Raw genomic sequence first — 17,583 nt, 5'->3', positions numbered from 1 at the left:
CCCGGTTTGCCCCGGGTGCGCACCTCGCCTGCACCTTGGCCGGGGTGGGCACCTTGGCTGGGTTTGCCCAGGGTGCGCTCCGAAGCGGGGTTACTGGAGCGCCCCCTCTTTTTTTGTCAGAGAGTTTGGTGGGGTTTCTCGCATTGGCTCTTCCCAGGCCCGGTTGTTGGGTGCGCTCCCACCCTGGCGCGCGCGAAGTTGGAAGTTGGGTTAATTGCCCGGGCGCGCACCTTCGCCAGGGTGGGCACCTTGGTGCGCAAACCTTGGCTGGGCTGCGCACCAGGGCGGGCTCAAGATGGCACCAGCATTCCCTTTTTCTCACTATCTTTCAAAACGGAAATTTTAAAATCTCGTTTTTTTTTTGCCTTTTATGGAAATTAGTGAAGGCATCGCATCAAAGGTGCGCACCTCGCTGCCCACCTTGGTGTGCTCCGAGGTGCCCACCACGGTGCGCAACGCCGGTGCGAACCCGGGAGCGCCCCGATGTGTGCTCCAAGGTGCGGCGTGCACGAAGTCGGACCCCGGTTTGCCCCGGGTGCGCACCTCGCGTGCACCTTGGTGCGCACACCTTGGCTGGGTTGCGCGGCCTGGTGGGCACCATGGTGCGCACCAAGGAGCGCTCCGAAGTGTGCTCCAAGGTGCGGCGTGCACGAAGTCGGAGCCCGGTTTGCCCCGGGTGCGCACCTTCGCCGCGGTGGGCACCATGGCGTGCACGAAGTCGGAGCCCGGTTTGCCCCGGGTGCGCACCTCGCGTGCACCTTCGCCGGGGTGGGCACCTCGGCTGGGTTGCGCGCCCTGGTGCGCACCAAGGAGCGCTCTGAAGTGTGCTCCAAGGTGCGGCGTGCACGAAGTCGGAGCCCGGTTTGCCCCGGGTGTGCACCTCGCGTGCACCTTCGCTGCGGTGGGCACCTTGGCTGGGTTGCGCGCCTTGGTGGGCACCATGCAGTGCACGAAGTCGGAGCCCGGTTTGCCCCGGGCGCGCACCTCCGCCAGGGTGGGCACCTTGGTGCGCACAACTTGCCTGGGCTGCGCACCAGGAAGGGCTCAAGATGGCACCCGCGTTCCGTTTTTTTCACTATCTTTCAGAACGGAAATTTTAAAATATCGTTTTTTTTTGCCTTTTCTGGAAATTAGTGAAGGCAGCGCATCAAAGGTGCGCAACGCTGGTGCGAACCTGGGAGCGCTCCGATGTGTGCTCCAAGGTGCGGCGTGCACGAAGTCGGACCCCGGTTTGCCCCGGGTGCGCACCTCGCGTGCACCTTGGTGCGCACACCTTGGCTGGGTTGCGCGCCCTGGTGGGCACCATGGTGCGCACCAAGGAGCGCTCCGAAGTGTGCTCCAAGGTGCGGCGTGCACGAAGTCGGAGCCCGGTTTGCCCCGGGTGCGCACCTCGCGTGCACCTTCGCCGCGGTGGGCACCATGGCGTGCACGAAGTCGGAGCCCGGTTTGCCCCGGGTGCGCACCTCGCGTGCACCTTCGCCGGGGTGGGCACCTTAGTGTGCAGACCTTGGCTGGGTTGCGCGCCCTGGTGGGCACCATGGTGCGCACCAAGGAGCGCTCCGAAGTGTGCTCCAAGGTGCGGCCTGCACGAAGTCGGAGCCCGGTTTGCCCCGGGTGTGCACCTCGGGTGGGCACCTTGGTGCGCATGCCTTGCCTGGGCTGCGCACCAGGGCGGGCTCAAGATGGCACCCGCGTTCCTTTTTTTTCACTATCTTTCAAAACGGAAATTTTAAAATCTCATTTTTTTTTGCCTTTTTCTGGAAATTAGTGAAGGCAGCGCATCAAAGGTGCGCACCTCGCTGCCCACCACGGTGCGCAACGCCGGTGGGCACCCGGGAGTGCTTCGAAGTGTGCTCCAAGGTGCTGCGTGCACGTTGTCGGAGCCCGGTTTGCCCCGGGTGCGCACCTCGCGTGCACCTTCGTCGGGGTGGGCACCTTGGCTGGGTTTGCCCCGGCTGCGCTCCGAAGCGGGGTTATTGGAGCGCCGCCTCTTTTTTTGTCGGAGCGTTTGGTGGGGTTTCTCGCATTGGCTCTTCCGAGGCCCGGTTGCCACCCTGGCGCGCACGAAGTCGGAAGTAGGGTTAATTGCCCGGGTGCGCACCTTTGCCAGGGTGGGCACCTTACCTGGGCTGCGCACCAGGGCGGGCTCAAGATGGCACGCGCGTTCCGTTTTTTTCACTATCTTTCAAAACGGAAATTTTAAAATCTCCTTTTTTTTTTGCCTTTTCTGGAAATTAGTGAAGGCAGCGCATCAAAGGTGCGCACCTCGCTGCCCACCTTGGTGTGCTCTGAGGTGCGCACCCGGGAGCGCTACGAAGTGTGCTCCAAGGTGCGGCGTGCACGTTGTCGGAGCCCGGTTTGCCCCGGGTGCGCACCTCGCCTGCACCTTGGCCGGGGTGGGCACCTTGGCTGGGTTTGCCCAGGGTGCGCTCCGAAGCGGGGTTACTGGAGCGCCCCCTCTTTTTTTGTCAGAGCGTTTGGTGGGGTTTCTCGCATTGGCTCTTCCCAGGCCCGGTTGTTGGGTGCGCTCCCACCCTGGCGCGCGCGAAGTTGGAAGTTGGGTTAATTGCCCGGGCGCGCACCTTCGCCAGGGTGGGCACCTTGGTGCGCACACCTTGGCTGGGCTGCGCACCAGGGCGGGCTCAAGATGGCACCAGCATTCCCTTTTTCTCACTATCTTTCAAAACGGAAATTTTAAAATCTCGTTTTTTTTTTGCCTTTTATGGAAATTAGTGAAGGCATCGCATCAAAGGTGCGCACCTCGCTGCCCACCTTGGTGTGCTCCGAGGTGCCCACCACGGTGCGCAACGCCGGTGCGAACCCGGGAGCGCCCCGATGTGTGCTCCAAGGTGCGGCGTGCACGAAGTCGGACCCCGGTTTGCCCCGGGTGCGCACCTCGCGTGCACCTTGGTGCGCACACCTTGGCTGGGTTGCGCGGCCTGGTGGGCACCATGGTGCGCACCAAGGAGCGCTCCGAAGTGTGCTCCAAGGTGCGGCGTGCACGAAGTCGGAGCCCGGTTTGCCCCGGGTACGCACCTCGCGTGCACCTTCGCCGGGGTGGGCACCTCGGCTGGGTTGCGCGCCCTGGTGCGCACCAAGGAGCGCTCCGAAGTGTGCTCCAAGGTGCGGCGTGCACGAAGTCGGAGCCCGGTTTGCCCCGGGTGCGCACCTTCGCCGCGGTGCGCACCATGGCGTGCACGAAGTCGGAGCCCGGTTTGCCCCGGGTGCGCACCTCGCGTGCACCTTCGGCGGGGTTGCGCGCCCTGGTGGGCACCATGGTGCGCACCAAGGAGCGCTCCGAAGTGTGCTCCAAGGTGCGGCGTGCACGAAGTCGGAGCCCGGTTTGCCCCGGGTGCGCACCTCGCGTGCACCTTCGGCGGGGTTGCGCGCCCTGGTGGGCACCATGGTGCGCACCAAGGAGCGCTCCGAAGTGTGCTCCAAGGTGCGGCGTGCACGAAGTCGGAGCCCGGTTTGCCCCGGGTGCGCACCTCGCGTGCACCTTCGCCGCGGTGGGCACCATGGCGTGCACGAAGTCGGAGCCCGGTTTGCCCCGGGTGCGCACCTCGCGTGCACCTTCGCCGGGGTGGGCACCTCGGCTGGGTTGCGCGCCCTGGTGCGCACCAAGGAGCGCTCCGAAGTGTGCTCCAAGGTGCGGCGTGCACGAAGTCGGAGCCCGGTTTGCCCCGGGTGCGCACCTCGCGTGCACCTTCGCCAGGGTGGGCACCTCGGTGCGCACACCTTCTCAATGTTTTCTTGCCTTTTCTGGAAATTGGTGAAGGCAGCGCATCAAAGGTGCGCACCTCGGTGTGCTCCGAGGTGCGAACCCGAGAGCGCTCCGAGGTGCCCACGAAGTCGAAAGTCGGGTTAATTGCATTGTTTTCCCCGGGTGCGCTCCGAGGTGCGCAACATCGGCGCGCACCAAGGAGGGCTCCGAAGTGTGCTCCAAGGTGCGCACGATGGCGTGCACCTCTGGTGCGCACGATTCGGAGCTCGGTTTGACCGGGGTGCGCACACCTTGGCTGGGTTGCGCACCTTTTGTGCGCTCCAAGGTGCGCACGAAGTCGGAGCTCGGTTTGCCCCGGGTGCGCACCTTCGCCAGGGTGCGCACCTTGATGCGCACGCCTTGGCTGGGCTGCGCACCTTGGTGGGCGCCATGGTGCGCACCTTTCGTGCGCTCCAAGGTGCGCACGAAGTCGGAGCTCGGTTTGCCCCGGGTGCGCACCTTGGTGGGCGCCATGGTGCACTCCGAGGTGCCCAAGATTGGTGCGCACCAAGGAGCGCTCCGAAGTGCGCTCCAAGGTGCACGCGAAGTCGAAAGTTGGGTTAATTGTCCGGTTTGCCTCGGGTGCGCACCTTGCGTGCACCTTCGCCAGGGTGGGCGCCTTGGTGCGCACACCTTGGCTGGGCTGCGCACACCTTGGCACCCGCGTTTCCTTCATTTTAAATTTTTTTTTTTTACAATCTCTCAAGTGGGAAATTCTATAATCTCAACTTTTTTTGCCTTTTCAGGAAACTTTTGAATGGAGCGCATCATTGGTGCGCTCCGAAGTGTGCTCCAAAGCTCTCTCCAGCTGCGTGCACCTGCCCCGGCCGCGCACCCGGCCCCGCCCAGCTTCGCTCACCTGTCCCGGGCGTCTGGTGCGGAACCTTAGAGTAAGAAACATCACCGTGCACCTTGGCCAACGTGCGCGACTCGACCGAGCGCGCACTGGCCGAGGTGCACACCGATTTCACCTGGGTGCGCGCGCAGCACCTCGGGCGCACCGGGGTGCGCGCACAACGCCCGGGTTGCACCGTGGCCTGTGTGCTCGGGGCGCCTCGGGTGCGCGCTCGGTGTCGCCCCCGCGCGCGCGGTAGTGCGGGCAGCGCACCCCGGCCCGGCCCGGCCCCGACGAGAACGCAAACGGGCAAAAGGTTTATTCAAATAGCATTGCGACGCCCGGCGAAAAACTAAAAAAGGGTGCAACACCGGGACTTCCCGGGAGGTCACCCATCCCAGTACTACTCCGGCCCAAGCGCGCTTAACTGCGGAGTTCTGATGGGATCCGGTGCACTAACGCTGGTATGATCGCACCCGTTATGAGCTTGTCGCAGTGTGTACTTAGCAAACCGCGACCCACGTGCGAATCCACCCCGGCCACCCACCCCCGTCGAGGTGCACACCCTCCCTCGCGAAGTGCGCCCCGTTCGCCAAGTGTGAGCCCTGCCCGGGTGCGCGCACCTTGCTAGGGCGTCGGGTGTGCACCCGGCCCGGCCTACGTGCGTGCACCTGGAGGGGGCGTCGTGTGCGTGCAGTGTCCCGTCTGCAACGCGGTGCCCACACACCACCTCGGGCGCAACGACCTGCGCTCACATGTGGGCCGAGTGCACCTTGGTGCATGTTCGGGGCGCCTCGGGTGCACGCTCGATCTTGCCCCGGTGCACCAAGGCGCTCGGTTTGCCCCGGGTGCGCACTTGGTGCAAGGTGGGCACCCAAAATAGGGATCAAGCACCAAAACACAAGTTTCGGGATGCAAAATGGGACCCAAGGACCACAAATGCGTTCCAAGACCCATGATGGGTCCACGAGAACAAAAATGTGTTCCGAGACTTAATAAACAAATATTGGGTTTTAGGAGAAGAAACATGCTCTGATGCCCAAAACGAGAATCGACCCCGAAAAGGCCACAGGCCAAAAGTGGGATGCGAGACAAAAAAAAATGGGACCCGAGGACCAAAATTGGGTTCCCAGGTCGAAGACAGGGCAACCGGACAAGAAACGACCTCTAAGGCTCGAAATGAGTCCCGACGACTAAAACTTGACAAGAAGCACCCATCAGGCACCCAACTCGACACCCATGGGATGCCGACCCACCCGGGCTTCCACCTAGCACACCTTGGCACCCACCCACCCTCGCACCCAACCTCGCACCCAACTTAGCACCTTTGAACCCACATTGGCACTCACCCTGACCCTGGCACCTTGGAACCCACATTGGCACTCACCTTGACCCTGGCACCCACCTTTGCACTCACCTTGGGACCCACCCTGGCTCCCACCTCGGCACCCACCCAGACACCCACCTTGGTTCCTTGGCACCCACCTTGGATCCTTGGCACCCACCCCGACACCCACCTTGGCACGCAACTTGGCTACTTGCCACCCACCTTGGCTCCTTGACGCCCACCCCGACAACCACCCCGTGACCTACCCTGGCTAGGGTTGGTGCACACCCACCCTGGTGCCCACCTTGGCACCCACCCTATGACCCACCTTGGCACGCACCTTAGTACCCACCCCGTTACCCACCCTAGGACCCACCCCGTGACCCACCTTGGCCAGGGTGGGTGCCTTGGTGCGCACAACTTGCCTGGGCTGCACACCAGGGCGGGCTCAAGATGGCACCCGCGTTCCGTTTTTTTCACTATCTTTCAAAACGGAAATTTTAAAATCTCATTTTTTTCTTTTTTTTGCCTTTTCTGGAAATTAGTGAAGGCAGCGCATCAAAGGTGCGCAATGCTGGTGCGAACCCGGGAGCGCTCCGATGTGTGCTCCAAGGTGCGGCGTGCACGAAGTCCGAGCCCGGTTTGCCCCGGGTGCGCACCTCGCGTGCACCTTCGCCGGGGTGAGCACCTTGGCTGGGTTGCGCGCCCTGGTGCGTACCAAGGAGCGCTCTGAAGTGTGCTCCAAGGTGCGGCGTGCACGAAGTCGGAGCCCGGTTTGCCCCGGGTGTGCACCTCGGGTGCGCACCTCGCGTGCACCTTCGCTGCGGTGGGCACCTTGGCTGGGTTGCGCGCCTTGGTGGGCACCATGCAGTGCACGAAGTCGGAGCCCGGTTTGCCCCGGGCGCGCACCTCCGCCAGGGTGGGCACCTTGGTGCGCACAACTTGCCTGGGCTGCGCATCAGGAAGGGCTCAAGATGGCACCCGCGTTCCGTTTTTTTCACTATCTTTCAGAACGGAAATTTTAAAATATCGTTTTTTTTTGCCTTTTCTGGAAATTAGTGAAGGCAGCGCATCAAAGGTGCGCAACGCTGGTGCGAACCTGGGAGCGCTCCGATGTGTGCTCCAAGGTGCGGCGTGCACGAAGTCGGAGCCCGGTTTGCCTCGGGTGCGCCCTGGTGGGCACCATGGTGCGCACCAAGGAGCGCTCCGAAGTGTGCTCCAAGGTGCGGCCTGCACGAAGTCGGAGCCCGGTTTGCCCCGGGTGTGCACCTCGGGTGGGCACCTTGGTGCGCATGCCTTGCCTGGGCTGCGCACCAGGGCGGGCTCAAGATGGCACCCGCGTTCCTTTTTTTTCACTATCTTTCAAAACGGAAATTTTAAAATCTCATTTTTTTTTGCCTTTTTCTGGAAATTAGTGAAGGCAGCGCATCAAAGGTGCGCACCTCGCTGCCCACCACGGTGCGCAACGTCGGTGGGCACCCGGGAGTGCTTCGAAGTGTGCTCCAAGGTGCTGCGTGCACGTTGTCGGAGCCCGGTTTGCCCCGGGTGCGCACCTCGCGTGCACCTTCGTCGGGGTGGGCACCTTGGCTTGGTTTGCCCCGGCTGCGCTCCGAAGCGGGGTTATTGGAGCGCCGCCTCTTTTTTTGTCGGAGCGTTTGGTGGGGTTTCTCGCATTGGCTCTTCCGAGGCCCGGTTGCCACCCTGGCGCGCACGAAGTCGGAAGTAGGGTTAATTGCCCGGGTGCGCACCTTTGCCAGGGTGGCACCTTACCTGGGCTGCGCACCAGGGCGGGCTCAAGATGGCACGCGCGTTCCGTTTTTTTCACTATCTTTCAAAACGGAAATTTTAAAATCTCCTTTTTTTTTTGCCTTTTCTGGAAATTAGTGAAGGCAGCGCATCAAAGGTGCGCACCTCGCTGCCCACCTTGGTGTGCTCTGAGGTGCGCACCCGGGAGCGCTACGAAGTGTGCTCCAAGGTGCGGCGTGCACGTTGTCGGAGCCCGGTTTGCCCCGGGTGCGCACCTCGCCTGCACCTTGGCCGGGGTGGGCACCTTGGCTGGGTTTGCCCAGGGTGCGCTCCGAAGCGGGGTTACTGGAGCGCCCCCTCTTTTTTTGTCAGAGAGTTTGGTGGGGTTTCTCGCATTGGCTCTTCCCAGGCCCGGTTGTTGGGTGCGCTCCCACCCTGGCGCGCGCGAAGTTGGAAGTTGGGTTAATTGCCCGGGCGCGCACCTTCGCCAGGGTGGGCACCTTGGTGCGCAAACCTTGGCTGGGCTGCGCACCAGGGCGGGCTCAAGATGGCACCAGCATTCCCTTTTTCTCACTATCTTTCAAAACGGAAATTTTAAAATCTCGTTTTTTTTTTGCCTTTTATGGAAATTAGTGAAGGCATCGCATCAAAGGTGCGCACCTCGCTGCCCACCTTGGTGTGCTCCGAGGTGCCCACCACGGTGCGCAACGCCGGTGCGAACCCGGGAGCGCCCCGATGTGTGCTCCAAGGTGCGGCGTGCACGAAGTCGGACCCCGGTTTGCCCCGGGTGCGCACCTCGCGTGCACCTTGGTGCGCACACCTTGGCTGGGTTGCGCGGCCTGGTGGGCACCATGGTGCGCACCAAGGAGCGCTCCGAAGTGTGCTCCAAGGTGCGGCGTGCACGAAGTCGGAGCCCGGTTTGCCCCGGGTGCGCACCTTCGCCGCGGTGGGCACCATGGCGTGCACGAAGTCGGAGCCCGGTTTGCCCCGGGTGCGCACCTCGCGTGCACCTTCGCCGGGGTGGGCACCTCGGCTGGGTTGCGCGCCCTGGTGCGCACCAAGGAGCGCTCTGAAGTGTGCTCCAAGGTGCGGCGTGCACGAAGTCGGAGCCCGGTTTGCCCCGGGTGTGCACCTCGCGTGCACCTTCGCTGCGGTGGGCACCTTGGCTGGGTTGCGCGCCTTGGTGGGCACCATGCAGTGCACGAAGTCGGAGCCCGGTTTGCCCCGGGCGCGCACCTCCGCCAGGGTGGGCACCTTGGTGCGCACAACTTGCCTGGGCTGCGCACCAGGAAGGGCTCAAGATGGCACCCGCGTTCCGTTTTTTTCACTATCTTTCAGAACGGAAATTTTAAAATATCGTTTTTTTTTGCCTTTTCTGGAAATTAGTGAAGGCAGCGCATCAAAGGTGCGCAACGCTGGTGCGAACCTGGGAGCGCTCCGATGTGTGCTCCAAGGTGCGGCGTGCACGAAGTCGGACCCCGGTTTGCCCCGGGTGCGCACCTCGCGTGCACCTTGGTGCGCACACCTTGGCTGGGTTGCGCGCCCTGGTGGGCACCATGGTGCGCACCAAGGAGCGCTCCGAAGTGTGCTCCAAGGTGCGGCGTGCACGAAGTCGGAGCCCGGTTTGCCCCGGGTGCGCACCTCGCGTGCACCTTCGCCGCGGTGGGCACCATGGCGTGCACGAAGTCGGAGCCCGGTTTGCCCCGGGTGCGCACCTCGCGTGCACCTTCGCCGGGGTGGGCACCTTAGTGTGCAGACCTTGGCTGGGTTGCGCGCCCTGGTGGGCACCATGGTGCGCACCAAGGAGCGCTCCGAAGTGTGCTCCAAGGTGCGGCCTGCACGAAGTCGGAGCCCGGTTTGCCCCGGGTGTGCACCTCGGGTGGGCACCTTGGTGCGCATGCCTTGCCTGGGCTGCGCACCAGGGCGGGCTCAAGATGGCACCCGCGTTCCTTTTTTTTCACTATCTTTCAAAACGGAAATTTTAAAATCTCATTTTTTTTTGCCTTTTTCTGGAAATTAGTGAAGGCAGCGCATCAAAGGTGCGCACCTCGCTGCCCACCACGGTGCGCAACGCCGGTGGGCACCCGGGAGTGCTTCGAAGTGTGCTCCAAGGTGCTGCGTGCACGTTGTCGGAGCCCGGTTTGCCCCGGGTGCGCACCTCGCGTGCACCTTCGTCGGGGTGGGCACCTTGGCTGGGTTTGCCCCGGCTGCGCTCCGAAGCGGGGTTATTGGAGCGCCGCCTCTTTTTTTGTCGGAGCGTTTGGTGGGGTTTCTCGCATTGGCTCTTCCGAGGCCCGGTTGCCACCCTGGCGCGCACGAAGTCGGAAGTAGGGTTAATTGCCCGGGTGCGCACCTTTGCCAGGGTGGGCACCTTACCTGGGCTGCGCACCAGGGCGGGCTCAAGATGGCACGCGCGTTCCGTTTTTTTCACTATCTTTCAAAACGGAAATTTTAAAATCTCCTTTTTTTTTTGCCTTTTCTGGAAATTAGTGAAGGCAGCGCATCAAAGGTGCGCACCTCGCTGCCCACCTTGGTGTGCTCTGAGGTGCGCACCCGGGAGCGCTACGAAGTGTGCTCCAAGGTGCGGCGTGCACGTTGTCGGAGCCCGGTTTGCCCCGGGTGCGCACCTCGCCTGCACCTTGGCCGGGGTGGGCACCTTGGCTGGGTTTGCCCAGGGTGCGCTCCGAAGCGGGGTTACTGGAGCGCCCCCTCTTTTTTTGTCAGAGCGTTTGGTGGGGTTTCTCGCATTGGCTCTTCCCAGGCCCGGTTGTTGGGTGCGCTCCCACCCTGGCGCGCGCGAAGTTGGAAGTTGGGTTAATTGCCCGGGCGCGCACCTTCGCCAGGGTGGGCACCTTGGTGCGCACACCTTGGCTGGGCTGCGCACCAGGGCGGGCTCAAGATGGCACCAGCATTCCCTTTTTCTCACTATCTTTCAAAACGGAAATTTTAAAATCTCATTTTTTTTTTGCCTTTTATGGAAATTAGTGAAGGCATCGCATCAAAGGTGCGCACCTCGCTGCCCACCTTGGTGTGCTCCGAGGTGCCCACCACGGTGCGCAACGCCGGTGCGAACCCGGGAGCGCCCCGATGTGTGCTCCAAGGTGCGGCGTGCACGAAGTCGGACCCCGGTTTGCCCCGGGTGCGCACCTCGCGTGCACCTTGGTGCGCACACCTTGGCTGGGTTGCGCGGCCTGGTGGGCACCATGGTGCGCACCAAGGAGCGCTCCGAAGTGTGCTCCAAGGTGCGGCGTGCACGAAGTCGGAGCCCGGTTTGCCCCGGGTACGCACCTCGCGTGCACCTTCGCCGGGGTGGGCACCTCGGCTGGGTTGCGCGCCCTGGTGCGCACCAAGGAGCGCTCCGAAGTGTGCTCCAAGGTGCGGCGTGCACGAAGTCGGAGCCCGGTTTGCCCCGGGTGCGCACCTTCGCCGCGGTGCGCACCATGGCGTGCACGAAGTCGGAGCCCGGTTTGCCCCGGGTGCGCACCTCGCGTGCACCTTCGGCGGGGTTGCGCGCCCTGGTGGGCACCATGGTGCGCACCAAGGAGCGCTCCGAAGTGTGCTCCAAGGTGCGGCGTGCACGAAGTCGGAGCCCGGTTTGCCCCGGGTGCGCACCTCGCGTGCACCTTCGGCGGGGTTGCGCGCCCTGGTGGGCACCATGGTGCGCACCAAGGAGCGCTCCGAAGTGTGCTCCAAGGTGCGGCGTGCACGAAGTCGGAGCCCGGTTTGCCCCGGGTGCGCACCTCGCGTGCACCTTCGCCGCGGTGGGCACCATGGCGTGCACGAAGTCGGAGCCCGGTTTGCCCCGGGTGCGCACCTCGCGTGCACCTTCGCCGGGGTGGGCACCTCGGCTGGGTTGCGCGCCCTGGTGCGCACCAAGGAGCGCTCCGAAGTGTGCTCCAAGGTGCGGCGTGCACGAAGTCGGAGCCCGGTTTGCCCCGGGTGCGCACCTCGCGTGCACCTTCGCCAGGGTGGGCACCTCGGTGCGCACACCTTCTCAATGTTTTCTTGCCTTTTCTGGAAATTGGTGAAGGCAGCGCATCAAAGGTGCGCACCTCGGTGTGCTCCGAGGTGCGAACCCGAGAGCGCTCCGAGGTGCCCACGAAGTCGAAAGTCGGGTTAATTGCATTGTTTTCCCCGGGTGCGCTCCGAGGTGCGCAACATCGGCGCGCACCAAGGAGGGCTCCGAAGTGTGCTCCAAGGTGCGCACGATGGCGTGCACCTCTGGTGCGCACGATTCGGAGCTCGGTTTGACCGGGGTGCGCACACCTTGGCTGGGTTGCGCACCTTTTGTGCGCTCCAAGGTGCGCACGAAGTCGGAGCTCGGTTTGCCCCGGGTGCGCACCTTCGCCAGGGTGCGCACCTTGATGCGCACGCCTTGGCTGGGCTGCGCACCTTGGTGGGCGCCATGGTGCGCACCTTTCGTGCGCTCCAAGGTGCGCACGAAGTCGGAGCTCGGTTTGCCCCGGGTGCGCACCTTGGTGGGCGCCATGGTGCACTCCGAGGTGCCCAAGATTGGTGCGCACCAAGGAGCGCTCCGAAGTGCGCTCCAAGGTGCGCGCGAAGTCGAAAGTTGGGTTAATTGTCCGGTTTGCCTCGGGTGCGCACCTTGCGTGCACCTTCGCCAGGGTGGGCGCCTTGGTGCGCACACCTTGGCTGGGCTGCGCACACCTTGGCACCCGCGTTTCCTTCATTTTAAATTTTTTTTTTTTACAATCTCTCAAGTGGGAAATTCTATAATCTCAACTTTTTTTGCCTTTTCAGGAAACTTTTGAATGGAGCGCATCATTGGTGCGCTCCGAAGTGTGCTCCAAAGCTCTCTCCAGCTGCGTGCACCTGCCCCGGCCGCGCACCCGGCCCCGCCCAGCTTCGCTCACCTGTCCCGGGCGTCTGGTGCGGAACCTTAGAGTAAGAAACATCACCGTGCACCTTGGCCAACGTGCGCGACTCGACCGAGCGCGCACTGGCCGAGGTGCACACCGATTTCACCTGGGTGCGCGCGCAGCACCTCGGGCGCACCGGGGTGCGCGCACAACGCCCGGGTTGCACCGTGGCCTGTGTGCTCGGGGCGCCTCGGGTGCGCGCTCGGTGTCGCCCCCGCGCGCGCGGTAGTGCGGGCAGCGCACCCCGGCCCGGCCCGGCCCCGACGAGAACGCAAACGGGCAAAAGGTTTATTCAAATAGCATTGCGACGCCCGGCGAAAAACTAAAAAAGGGTGCAACACCGGGACTTCCCGGGAGGTCACCCATCCCAGTACTACTCCGGCCCAAGCGCGCTTAACTGCGGAGTTCTGATGGGATCCGGTGCACTAACGCTGGTATGATCGCACCCGTTATGAGCTTGTCGCAGTGTGTACTTAGCAAACCGCGACCCACGTGCGAATCCACCCCGGCCACCCACCCCCGTCGAGGTGCACACCCTCCCTCGCGAAGTGCGCCCCGTTCGCCAAGTGTGAGCCCTGCCCGGGTGCGCGCACCTTGCTAGGGCGTCGGGTGTGCACCCGGCCCGGCCTACGTGCGTGCACCTGGAGGGGGCGTCGTGTGCGTGCAGTGTCCCGTCTGCAACGCGGTGCCCACACACCACCTCGGGCGCAACGACCTGCGCTCACATGTGGGCCGAGTGCACCTTGGTGCATGTTCGGGGCGCCTCGGGTGCACGCTCGATCTTGCCCCGGTGCACCAAGGCGCTCGGTTTGCCCCGGGTGCGCACTTGGTGCAAGGTGGGCACCCAAAATAGGGATCAAGCACCAAAACACAAGTTTCGGGATGCAAAATGGGACCCAAGGACCACAAATGCGTTCCAAGACCCATGATGGGTCCACGAGAACAAAAATGTGTTCCGAGACTTAATAAACAAATATTGGGTTTTAGGAGAAGAAACATGCTCTGATGCCCAAAACGAGAATCGACCCCGAAAAGGCCACAGGCCAAAAGTGGGATGCGAGACAAAAAAAAATGGGACCCGAGGACCAAAATTGGGTTCCCAGGTCGAAGACAGGGCAACCGGACAAGAAACGACCTCTAAGGCTCGAAATGAGTCCCGACGACTAAAACTTGACAAGAAGCACCCATCAGGCACCCAACTCGACACCCATGGGATGCCGACCCACCCGGGCTTCCACCTAGCACACCTTGGCACCCACCCACCCTCGCACCCAACCTCGCACCCAACTTAGCACCTTTGAACCCACATTGGCACTCACCCTGACCCTGGCACCTTGGAACCCACATTGGCACTCACCTTGACCCTGGCACCCACCTTTGCACTCACCTTGGGACCCACCCTGGCTCCCACCTCGGCACCCACCCAGACACCCACCTTGGTTCCTTGGCACCCACCTTGGATCCTTGGCACCCACCCCGACACCCACCTTGGCACGCAACTTGGCTACTTGCCACCCACCTTGGCTCCTTGACGCCCACCCCGACAACCACCCCGTGACCTACCCTGGCTAGGGTTGGTGCACACCCACCCTGGTGCCCACCTTGGCACCCACCCTATGACCCACCTTGGCACGCACCTTAGTACCCACCCCGTTACCCACCCTAGGACCCACCCCGTGACCCACCTTGGCCAGGGTGGGTGCCTTGGTGCGCACAACTTGCCTGGGCTGCACACCAGGGCGGGCTCAAGATGGCACCCGCGTTCCGTTTTTTTCACTATCTTTCAAAACGGAAATTTTAAAATCTCATTTTTTTCTTTTTTTTGCCTTTTCTGGAAATTAGTGAAGGCAGCGCATCAAAGGTGCGCAATGCTGGTGCGAACCCGGGAGCGCTCCGATGTGTGCTCCAAGGTGCGGCGTGCACGAAGTCCGAGCCCGGTTTGCCCCGGGTGCGCACCTCGCGTGCACCTTCGCCGGGGTGAGCACCTTGGCTGGGTTGCGCGCCCTGGTGCGTACCAAGGAGCGCTCTGAAGTGTGCTCCAAGGTGCGGCGTGCACGAAGTCGGAGCCCGGTTTGCCCCGGGTGTGCACCTCGGGTGCGCACCTCGCGTGCACCTTCGCTGCGGTGGGCACCTTGGCTGGGTTGCGCGCCTTGGTGGGCACCATGCAGTGCACGAAGTCGGAGCCCGGTTTGCCCCGGGCGCGCACCTCCGCCAGGGTGGGCACCTTGGTGCGCACAACTTGCCTGGGCTGCGCATCAGGAAGGGCTCAAGATGGCACCCGCGTTCCGTTTTTTTCACTATCTTTCAGAACGGAAATTTTAAAATATCGTTTTTTTTTGCCTTTTCTGGAAATTAGTGAAGGCAGCGCATCAAAGGTGCGCAACGCTGGTGCGAACCTGGGAGCGCTCCGATGTGTGCTCCAAGGTGCGGCGTGCACGAAGTCGGAGCCCGGTTTGCCTCGGGTGCGCCCTGGTGGGCACCATGGTGCGCACCAAGGAGCGCTCCGAAGTGTGCTCCAAGGTGCGGCCTGCACGAAGTCGGAGCCCGGTTTGCCCCGGGTGTGCACCTCGGGTGGGCACCTTGGTGCGCATGCCTTGCCTGGGCTGCGCACCAGGGCGGGCTCAAGATGGCACCCGCGTTCCTTTTTTTTCACTATCTTTCAAAACGGAAATTTTAAAATCTCATTTTTTTTTGCCTTTTTCTGGAAATTAGTGAAGGCAGCGCATCAAAGGTGCGCACCTCGCTGCCCACCACGGTGCGCAACGCCGGTGGGCACCCGGGAGTGCTTCGAAGTGTGCTCCAAGGTGCTGCGTGCACGTTGTCGGAGCCCGGTTTGCCCCGGGTGCGCACCTCGCGTGCACCTTCGTCGGGGTGGGCACCTTGGCTTGGTTTGCCCCGGCTGCGCTCCGAAGCGGGGTTATTGGAGCGCCGCCTCTTTTTTTGTCGGAGCGTTTGGTGGGGTTTCTCGCATTGGCTCTTCCGAGGCCCGGTTGCCACCCTGGCGCGCACGAAGTCGGAAGTAGGGTTAATTGCCCGGGTGCGCACCTTTGCCAGGGTGGCACCTTACCTGGGCTGCGCACCAGGGCGGGCTCAAGATGGCACGCGCGTTCCGTTTTTTTCACTATCTTTCAAAACGGAAATTTTAAAATCTCCTTTTTTTTTTGCCTTTTCTGGAAATTAGTGAAGGCAGCGCATCAAAGGTGCGCACCTCGCTGCCCACCTTGGTGTGCTCTGAGGTGCGCACCCGGGAGCGCTACGAAGTGTGCTCCAAGGTGCGGCGTGCACGTTGTCGGAGCCCGGTTTGCCCCGGGTGCGCACCTCGCCTGCACCTTGGCCGGGGTGGGCACCTTGGCTGGGTTTGCCCAGGGTGCGCTCCGAAGCGGGGTTACTGGAGCGCCCCCTCTTTTTTTGTCAGAGAGTTTGGTGGGGTTTCTCGCATTGGCTCTTCCCAGGCCCGGTTGTTGGGTGCGCTCCCACCCTGGCGCGCGCGAAGTTGGAAGTTGGGTTAATTGCCCGGGCGCGCACCTTCGCCAGGGTGGGCACCTTGGTGCGCAAACCTTGGCTGGGCTGCGCACCAGGGCGGGCTCAAGATGGCACCAGCATTCCCTTTTTCTCACTATCTTTCAAAACGGAAATTTTAAAATCTCGTTTTTTTTTTGCCTTTTATGGAAATTAGTGAAGGCATCGCATCAAAGGTGCGCACCTCGCTGCCCACCTTGGTGTGCTCCGAGGTGCCCACCACGGTGCGCAACGCCGGTGCGAACCCGGGAGCGCCCCGATGTGTGCTCCAAGGTGCGGCGTGCACGAAGTCGGACCCCGGTTTGCCCCGGGTGCGCACCTCGCGTGCACCTTGGTGCGCACACCTTGGCTGGGTTGCGCGGCCTGGTGGGCACCATGGTGCGCACCAAGGAGCGCTCCGAAGTGTGCTCCAAGGTGCGGCGTGCACGAAGTCGGAGCCCGGTTTGCCCCGGGTGCGCACCTTCGCCGCGGTGGGCACCATGGCGTGCACGAAGTCGGAGCCCGGTTTGCCCCGGGTGCGCACCTCGCGTGCACCTTCGCCGGGGTGGGCACCTCGGCTGGGTTGCGCGCCCTGGTGCGCACCAAGGAGCGCTCTGAAGTGTGCTCCAAGGTGCGGCGTGCACGAAGTCGGAGCCCGGTTTGCCCCGGGTGTGCACCTCGCGTGCACCTTCGCTGCGGTGGGCACCTTGGCTGGGTTGCGCGCCTTGGTGGGCACCATGCAGTGCACGAAGTCGGAGCCCGGTTTGCCCCGGGCGCGCACCTCCGCCAGGGTGGGCACCTTGGTGCGCACAACTTGCCTGGGCTGCGCACCAGGAAGGGCTCAAGATGGCACCCGCGTTCCGTTTTTTTCACTATCTTTCAGAACGGAAATTTTAAAATATCGTTTTTTTTTGCCTTTTCTGGAAATTAGTGAAGGCAGCGCATCAAAGGTGCGCAACGCTGGTGCGAACCTGGGAGCGCTCCGATGTGTGCTCCAAGGTGCGGCGTGCACGAAGTCGGACCCCGGTTTGCCCCGGGTGCGCACCTCGCGTGCACCTTGGTGCGCACACCTTGGCTGGGTTGCGCGCCCTGGTGGGCACCATGGTGCGCACCAAGGAGCGCTCCGAAGTGTGCTCCAAGGTGCGGCGTGCACGAAGTCGGAGCCCGGTTTGCCCCGGGTGCGCACCTCGCGTGCACCTTCGCCGCGGTGGGCACCATGGCGTGCACGAAGTCGGAGCCCGGTTTGCCCCGGGTGCGCACCTCGCGTGCACCTTCGCCGGGGTGGGCACCTTAGTGTGCAGACCTTGGCTGGGTTGCGCGCCCTGGTGGGCACCATGGTGCGCACCAAGGAGCGCTCCGAAGTGTGCTCCAAGGTGCGGCCTGCACGAAGTCGGAGCCCGGTTTGCCCCGGGTGTGCACCTCGGGTGGGCACCTTGGTGCGCATGCCTTGCCTGGGCTGCGCACCAGGGCGGGCTCAAGATGGCACCCGCGTTCCTTTTTTTTCACTATCTTTCAAAACGGAAATTTTAAAATC

The 17,583-nt window shown here is 63.0% G+C and overlaps 2 non-coding genes across 2 annotated transcripts; both read right to left on the bottom strand.

Annotated features, from left to right (window-relative positions):
- Positions 1-4,957: 4,957 nt before the first annotated feature.
- LOC131871596 (5S ribosomal RNA) lies at positions 4,958-5,076 on the bottom strand. Its single transcript, XR_009369809.1, has one exon. It is a non-coding gene; the product is annotated as a 5S ribosomal RNA (ribosomal RNA).
- Positions 5,077-12,880: 7,804 nt separating this feature from the next.
- Positions 12,881-12,999, bottom strand: LOC131871595 (5S ribosomal RNA). The gene has a single exon (XR_009369808.1). It is a non-coding gene; the product is annotated as a 5S ribosomal RNA (ribosomal RNA).
- Between the last annotated feature and the right edge of the window lie 4,584 nt (positions 13,000-17,583).

The sequence above is a fragment of the Cryptomeria japonica genome, unplaced genomic scaffold (assembly GCF_030272615.1).
Source record: "Cryptomeria japonica unplaced genomic scaffold, Sugi_1.0 HiC_scaffold_428, whole genome shotgun sequence".
Taxonomy (NCBI): Eukaryota; Viridiplantae; Streptophyta; class Pinopsida; order Cupressales; family Cupressaceae; genus Cryptomeria; species Cryptomeria japonica.
This window is presented reverse-complemented; position numbering and strand designations above follow the sequence as displayed.